Source organism: Mixophyes fleayi, chromosome 3, assembly GCF_038048845.1.
Source record: "Mixophyes fleayi isolate aMixFle1 chromosome 3, aMixFle1.hap1, whole genome shotgun sequence".
NCBI lineage: Eukaryota > Metazoa > Chordata > Amphibia > Anura > Limnodynastidae > Mixophyes > Mixophyes fleayi.
The window spans coordinates 5102033-5109756 of record NC_134404.1 but is presented as its reverse complement, the minus strand read 5'-3'; the positions used below and the strand labels follow the sequence as shown (position 1 = coordinate 5109756).

Genomic DNA, 7724 nt, shown 5'->3' with positions numbered 1-7724 from the left:
AATTTTTACAACTTTTGATGAGCAAGTAGACCAGAAATAAAAATGTGGATCTCTTTATCTAGACAAGCAATTTTTCTGTTTTATGGATAATTCAATTTTGTTTGTGTTTTCACTCAGTCAGATGTAGTGCACATGACATCAGAAGTCCTCTAAAGCACAATCCTTCGATAGCTCAGCTGGTAGAGCGGAGGACTGTAGAGGAAATTGGTACAGAAATCCTTAGGTCGCTGGTTTAACTCTTGCTCGAAGGAAAGTTTTTCATATCATTTTAGAGGGCAATTTCTGACATATTAATTACCCAGAAATTTGCATTTCTCATGCTGTTTATCTTTAATAGTCAGAGAAACTGTAACTTGTTTTCATTTCTGCTGCCTGTTAATCATCCTGCATGCTGCTGAGCCTCTAGTAGGGCAATTATGGTTTCTGTGCTCTGTTGAAGTACAGTGCAGAGGCAGGTGATAGAGACACGAGTTCTGTTACTGGGGATACTTTCCATAGCTCTTTGCAACTCATTAAAATGGAAATGAGAACCTTTTCCACTTCTTGGAAAGTGGCCTCCAGACATCACACATGGATTTATTGCATTGTTACCTATCCTGCTGGATTGGCATTTAGAAATCTGCAAGTGGTCAGACCCGTGCCGTGATGATGCAAATCACATCATCAAACATTGCCCACCTCACTAATCACTGAGTGGTCTGGAGCGTGATGATGAAATTAGTGTCATCTTAGGCCATGCCAAACCCACTCCATGTCACCACCTGGTTAAATATGAAATACACAGAGAGTTAAGATACATTACAGCAAAGCATGATATATTTGTTCTGCTGCTATGCTGAAACACTCAACGAAAAAGTCCCATATGGTCTAGCGGTTAGGATTCCTGGTTTTCACCCAGGCGGCCTGGGTTTGACTCCCAGTATGGGAAGTTGAAGCTTTTTTGAATGGCAGCAACAGTACCACATGTTTAATGCTCTGTTGATCTCAGCAACAAAATCCAGGAAAAACTGTGCTTTGGTTATGGAAATGGGATGTGGTCAAATCCACAGGATTTATATACCTCCCAACATTTCTGTATCCAAAATTAGGACAGAACTGGTCTGACCCCATATTTCAACATCCATCTTCCAAATTTCGAGTGGGACAACCCTATTTTATATGTAACACATCCTTCATGTGAAAAAAAAGAACTCTTGAACTTGTGGATCAATGGGTTTCCAGGGAGAGTTCACAACTTTTTAATGGTGCAGTAGGGATGTTCTGAATGAAACTAGACTACGCAAATGCTTACAAACCAATAATGTCTGCTTCTGTGCCCAGAATTTCTCCGCTTTCCTTAATCAACATACAAAGGACAGGTTTAAGAGACCACGGATGGGAACTGAAATACAATATTGCTTCTGAAATCCCATGGATCTGAACCCATAGAAGATGCATTGTAAAAACAGAGAGTACTGTGAGAAATAGTGGTGGCAGCGTGGACCATTGACTAGAAATCCATTTTTGTCTCACTGGGCAAAAGTTTGACAATTTGTCACCACAATTTCTGGAATTTTCATCAATTAAAAAAGTCAAGCTAAATTGGAGAACGCAGAAGAGGTTGAAAATTTTCCAGCATTTTTAATCTTGACGTAAAGGCGTCTGCAGTTGGAAAATCTAAGGAAGCTGTTTTCCCAACTATTTCTGAAGCTAATTAATTCAAAATGAACAAATAAAAAATCAAACTTTTAATGATGTATTACCAATTATTAAATATGACAATTTTTACAACTTTTGATGAGCAAGTAGACCAGAAATAAAAATGTGGATCTCTTTATCTAGACAAGCAATTTTTCTGTTTTATGGATAATTCAATTTTGTTTGTGTTTTCACTCAGTCAGATGTAGTGCACATGACATCAGAATTCCTCTAAAGCACAATCCTTCGATAGCTCAGCTGGTAGAGCGGAGGACTGTAGAGGAAATTGGTACAGAAATCCTTAGGTCGCTGGTTCAACTCCGGCTCGAAGGAAAGTTTTTCATATCATTTTAGAGGGCAATTTCTGACATATTAAATACCCAGAAATATCCATGGCTCATGCTGTTTATCTTTAATAGTCAGAGAAACTGTAACTTGTTTTCATTTCTGCTGCCTGTTAATCATCCTGCATGCTGCTGAGCCTCTAGTAGGGCAATTATGGTTTCTGTGCTCTGTTGAAGTACAGTGCAGAGGCAGGTGATAGAGACATGAGTTCTGTTACTGGGGATACTTTCCATAGCTCTTTGCAACTCATTAAAATGGAAATGAGAACCTTTTCCACTTCTTGGAAAGTGGCCTCCAGACATCACACATGGATTTATTGCATTGTTACCTATCCTGCTGGATTGGCATTTACAAATCTGCAAGTGGTCAGGGACGTGCCGTGATGATGCAAATCACATCATCAAACATTGCCCACCTCACTAATCACTGAGTGGTCTGGAGCGTGATGATGAAATTAGTGTCATCTTAGGCCATGCCAAACCCACTCAATGTCACCACCTGGTTAAATATGAAATACACAGAGAGTTAAGATACATTACAGCAAAGCATGATATATTTGTTCTGCTGCTATGCTGAAACACTCAACGGAAATGTCCCATATGGTCTAGCTTTAGGATTCCTGGTTTTCACCCAGGCGGCCCAGGTTCGACTCCCGGTATGGGAAGTTGAAGCTTTTTTGAATGGCAGCAACAGTACCACTTGTTTAATGCTCTGTTGATCTCAGCAACAAAATCCAGGAGAAACTGTGCTTTGGTTATGGAAATGGGATGTGGTCAAATCCACAGTATTTATATACCTCCCAACATTTCTGTATCCAAAATTAGGACAGAACTGGTCTGACCCCATATTTCAACATCCATCTTCCAAATTTCGAGTGGGACAACCCTATTTTATATGTAACACATCCTTCATGTGAAAAAAAAAAAAACTCTTGAACTTGTGGATCAATGGGTTTCCAGGGAAGGTTCACAACTTTTTAATGGTGCAGTAGGGATGTTCTGAATGAAACTAGACTACGCCAATGCTTACAAACCAATAATGTCTGCTTCTGTGCCCAGAATTTCTCCGCTTTCCTTAATCAGCATACAAAGGACAGGTTTAAGAGACCACGGATGGGAACTGAAATACAATATTACTTCTGAAATCCCATGGATCTGAACCCATAGAAGATGCATTGTAAAAACAGAGAGTACTGTGAGAAATAGTGGTGGCAGCGTGGACCATTGACTAGAAATCCATTTTTGTCTCACTGGGCAAAAGTTTGACAATTTGTCACCACAATTTCTGGAATTTTCATCAATTAAAAAAGTCAAGCTAAATTGGAGAACGCAGAAGAGGTTGAAAATTTTCCAGCATTTTTAATCTTGACGTAAAGGCGTCTGCAGTTGGAAAATCTAAGGAAGCTGTTTTCCCAACTATTTCTGAAGCTAATTAATTCAAAATGAACAAATAAAAATCAAACTTTTAATGATGTATTACCAATTATTAAATATGACAATTTTTACAACTTTTGATGAGCAAGTAGACCAGAAATAAAAATGTGGATCTCTTTATCTAGACAAGCAATTTTTCTGTTTTATGGATATTTCAATTCTGTTTGTGTTTTCACTCAGTCAGATGTAGTGCACATGACATCAGAAATCCTCTAAAGCACAATCCTTCGATAGCTCAGCTGGTAGAGCGGAGGACTGTAGAGGAAATTGGTACAGAAATCCTTAGGTCGCTGGTTCAACTCCGGCTCGAAGGAAAGTTTTTCATATCAGTTTAGAGGGCAATTTCTGACATATTAAATACCCAGAAATATGCATGACTCATGCTGTTTATCTTTAATAGTCAGAGAAACTGTAACTTGTTTTCATTTCTGCTGCCTGTTAATCTTCCTGCATGCTGCTGAGCCTCTAGTAGGGCAATTATGGTTTCTGTGCTCTGTTGAAGTACAGTGCAGAGGCAGGTGATAGAGACACGAGTTCTGTTACTGGGGATACTTTCCATAGCTCTTTGCAACTCATTAAAATGGAAATGAGAACCTTTTCCACTTCTTGGAAAGTGGCCTACAGACATCACACATGGATTTATTGCATTGTTACCTATCCTGCTGGATTGGCATTTACAAATCTGCAAGTGGTCAGGGACGTGCCGTGATGATGCAAATCACATCATCAAACATTGCCCACCTCACTGATCACTGAGTGGTCTGGAGCGTGATGATGAAATTAGTGTCATCTTAGGCCATGCCAAACCCACTCCATGTCACCACCTGGTTAAATATGAAATACACAGAGAGTTAAGATACATTACAGCAAAGCATGATATATTTGTTCTGCTGCTATGCTGAAACACTCAACGGAAAAGTCCCATATGGTCTAGCAGTTAGGATTCCTGGTTTTCACCCAGGTGGCCCGGGTTCGACTCCCGGTATGGGAAGTTGAAGCTTTTTTGAATGGCAGCAACAGTACCACTTGTTTAATGCTCTGTTGATCTCAGCAACAAAATCCAGGAGAAACTGTGCTTTGGTTATGGAAATGGGATGTGGTGAAATCCACAGTATTTATATACCTCCCAACATTTCTGTATCCAAAATTAGGACAGAACTGGTCTGACCCCATATTTCAACATCCATCTTCCAAATTTCGAGTGGGACAACCGTATTTTATATGTAACACATCCTTCATGTGAAAAAAAAAGAACTCTTGAACTTGTGTATCAATGGGTTTCCAGGGAGAGTTCACAACTTTTTAATGGTGCAGTAGGGATGTTCTGAATGAAACTAGACTACGCCAATGCTTACAAACCAATAATGTCTGCTTCTGTGCCCAGAATTTCTCCGCTTTCCTTAATCAGCATACAAAGGACAGGTTTAAGAGACCACGGATGGGAACTGAAATACAATATTACTTCTGAAATCCCATGGATCTGAACCCATAGAAGATGCATTGTAAAAACATAGAGTACTGTTAGAAATAGTGGTGGCAGCGTGGACCATTGACTAGAAATCCATTTTTGTCTCACTGGGCAAAAGTTTAACAATTTGTCACCACAATTTCTGGAATTTTCATCAATTAAAAAAGTCAAGCTAAATTGGAGAATGCAGAAGAGGTTGAAAATTTTCCAGCATTTTTAATCTTGACGTAAAGGCGTCTGCAGTTGGAAAATCTAAGGAAGCTGTTTTCCCAACTATTTCTGAAGCTAATTAATTCAAAATGAACAAATAAAAAATCAAACTTTTAATGATGTATTACCAATTATTAAATATGACAATTTTTACAACTTTTGATGAGCAAGTAGACCAGAAATAAAAATGTGGATCTCTTTATCTAGACAAGCAATTTTTCTGTTTTATGGATAATTCAATTTTGTTTGTGTTTTCACTCAGTCAGATGTAGTGCACATGACATCAGAATTCCTCTAAAGCACAATCCTTCGATAGCTCAGCTGGTAGAGCGGAGGACTGTAGAGGAAATTGGTACAGAAATCCTTAGGTCGCTGGTTCAACTCCAGCTCGAAGGAAAGCTTTTCATATCATTTTAGAGGGCAATTTCTGACATATTAAATACCCAGAAATATGCATGGCTCATGCTGTTTATCTTTAATAGTCAGAGAAACTGTAACTTGTTTTCATTTCTGCTGCCTGTTAATCATCCTGCATGCTGCTGAGCCTCTAGTAGGGCAATTATGGTTTCTGTGCTCTGTTGAAGTACAGTGCAGAGGCAGGTGATAGAGACACGAGTTCTGTTACTGGGGATACTTTCCATAGCTCTTTGCAACTCATTAAAATGGAAATGAGAACCTTTTCCACTTCTTGGAAAGTGGCCTCCAGACATCACACATGGATTTATTGCATTGTTACCTATCCTGCTGGATTGGCATTTACAAATCTGCAAGTGGTCAGGGACGTGCCGTGATGATGCAAATCACATCATCAAACATTGCCCACCTCACTAATCACTGAGTGGTCTGGAGCGTGATGATGAAATTAGTGTCATCTTAGGCCATGCCAAACCCACTCCATGTCACCACCTGGTTAAATATGAAATATACAGAGAGTTAAGATACATTACAGCAAAGCATGATATATTTGTTCTGCTGCTATGCTGAAACAGTCAACGGAAATGTCCCATATGGTCTAGCTTTAGGATTCCTGGTTTTCACCCAGGCGGCCTGGGTTCAACTCCCGGTATGGGAAGTTGAAGCTTTTTTGAATGGCAGCAACAGTACCACTTGTTTAATGCTCTGTTGATCTCAGCAACAAAATCCAGGAGAAACTGTGCTTTGGTTATGGAAATGGGATGTGGTGAAAACCACAGTATTTATATACCTCCCAACATTTCTGTATCCAAAATTAGGACAGAACTTCTCTGACCCCATATTTCAACATCCATCTTCCAAATTTCGAGTGGGACAACCCTATTTTATATGTAACACATCCTTCATGTGAAAAAAAAGAACTCTTGAACTTGTGGATCAATGGGTTTCCAGGGAGAGTTCACAACTTTTTAATGGTGCAGTAGGGATGTTCTGAATGAAACTAGACTACGCCAATGCTTACAAACCAATAATGTCTGCTTCTGTGCCCAGAATTTCTCCGCTTTCCTTAATCAGCATACAAAGGACAGGTTTAAGAGACCACGGATGGGAACTGAAATACAATATTACTTCTGAAATCCCATGGATCTGAACCCATAGAAGATGCATTGTAAAGACAGAGAGTACTGTGGGAAATAGTGGTGGCAGCATGGACCATTGACTAGAAATCCATTTTTGTCTCACTGGGCAAAAGTTTGACAATTTGTCACCACAATTTCTGGAATTTTCATCAATTAAAAAAATCAAGCTAAATTGGAGAACGCAGAAGAGGTTGAAAATTTTCCAGCATTTTTAATCTTGACGTAAAGGCGTCTGCAGTTGGAAAATCTAAGGAAGCTGTTTTCCTAACTATTTCTGAAGCTAATTAATTCAAAATGAACAAATAAAAATCAAACTTTTAATGATGTATTACCAATTATTAAATATGACAATTTTTACAACTTTTGATGAGCAAGTAGACCAGAAATAAAAATGTGGATCTCTTTATCTAGACAAGCAATTTTTCTGTTTTATGGATATTTCAATTCTGTTTGTGTTTTCACTCAGTCAGATGTAGTGCACATGACATCAGAAATCCTCTAAAGCACATTCCTTCGATAGCTCAGCTGGTAGAGCGGAGGACTGTAGAGGAAATTGGTACAGAAATCCTTAGGTCGCTGGTTCAACTCCGGCTCGAAGGAAAGTTTTTCATATCATTTTAGAGGGCAATTTCTGACATATTAAATAGCCAGAAATATGCATGACCCATGCTGTTTATCTTTAATAGTCAGAGAAACTGTAACTTGTTTTCATTTCTGCTGCCTGTTAATCATCCTGCATGCTGCTGAGCCTCTAGTAGGGCAATTATGGTTTCTGTGCTCTGTTGAAGTACAGTGCAGAGGCAGGTGATAGAGACACGAGTTCTGTTACTGGGGATACTTTCCATAGCTCTTTGCAACTCATTAAAATGGAAATGAGAACCTTTTCCACTTCTTGGAAAGTGGCCTCCAGACATCACACATGGATTTATTGCATTGTTACCTATCCTGCTGGATTGGCATTTACAAATCTGCAAGTGGTCAGGGACGTGCCGTGATGATGCAAATCACATCATCAAACATTGCCCACCTCACTAATCA

General features: G+C 39.2%; 6 non-coding genes across 6 annotated transcripts; all 6 read left to right on the top strand.

The window, feature by feature from the left end:
* The first annotated feature begins 856 nt into the window (after positions 1-856).
* Positions 857-928, top strand: TRNAE-UUC (transfer RNA glutamic acid (anticodon UUC)). Its single transcript has one exon. It is a non-coding gene; the product is annotated as a tRNA-Glu (tRNA).
* Positions 929-1920: 992 nt separating this feature from the next.
* Positions 1921-2010, top strand: TRNAY-GUA (transfer RNA tyrosine (anticodon GUA)). The gene is given in 2 exon segments: positions 1921-1957; positions 1975-2010. It is a non-coding gene; the product is annotated as a tRNA-Tyr (tRNA).
* A 1669-nt stretch (positions 2011-3679) lies between these two features.
* Positions 3680-3769, top strand: TRNAY-GUA (transfer RNA tyrosine (anticodon GUA)). Its single transcript is given in 2 exon segments — positions 3680-3716; positions 3734-3769. It is a non-coding gene; the product is annotated as a tRNA-Tyr (tRNA).
* A 605-nt stretch (positions 3770-4374) lies between these two features.
* TRNAE-UUC (transfer RNA glutamic acid (anticodon UUC)) lies at positions 4375-4446 on the top strand. Its single transcript has one exon. It is a non-coding gene; the product is annotated as a tRNA-Glu (tRNA).
* Positions 4447-5439: 993 nt separating this feature from the next.
* On the top strand, positions 5440-5529 carry TRNAY-GUA (transfer RNA tyrosine (anticodon GUA)). The gene is given in 2 exon segments: positions 5440-5476; positions 5494-5529. It is a non-coding gene; the product is annotated as a tRNA-Tyr (tRNA).
* A 1667-nt stretch (positions 5530-7196) lies between these two features.
* On the top strand, positions 7197-7286 carry TRNAY-GUA (transfer RNA tyrosine (anticodon GUA)). The gene is given in 2 exon segments: positions 7197-7233; positions 7251-7286. It is a non-coding gene; the product is annotated as a tRNA-Tyr (tRNA).
* Positions 7287-7724: the final 438 nt, after the last annotated feature.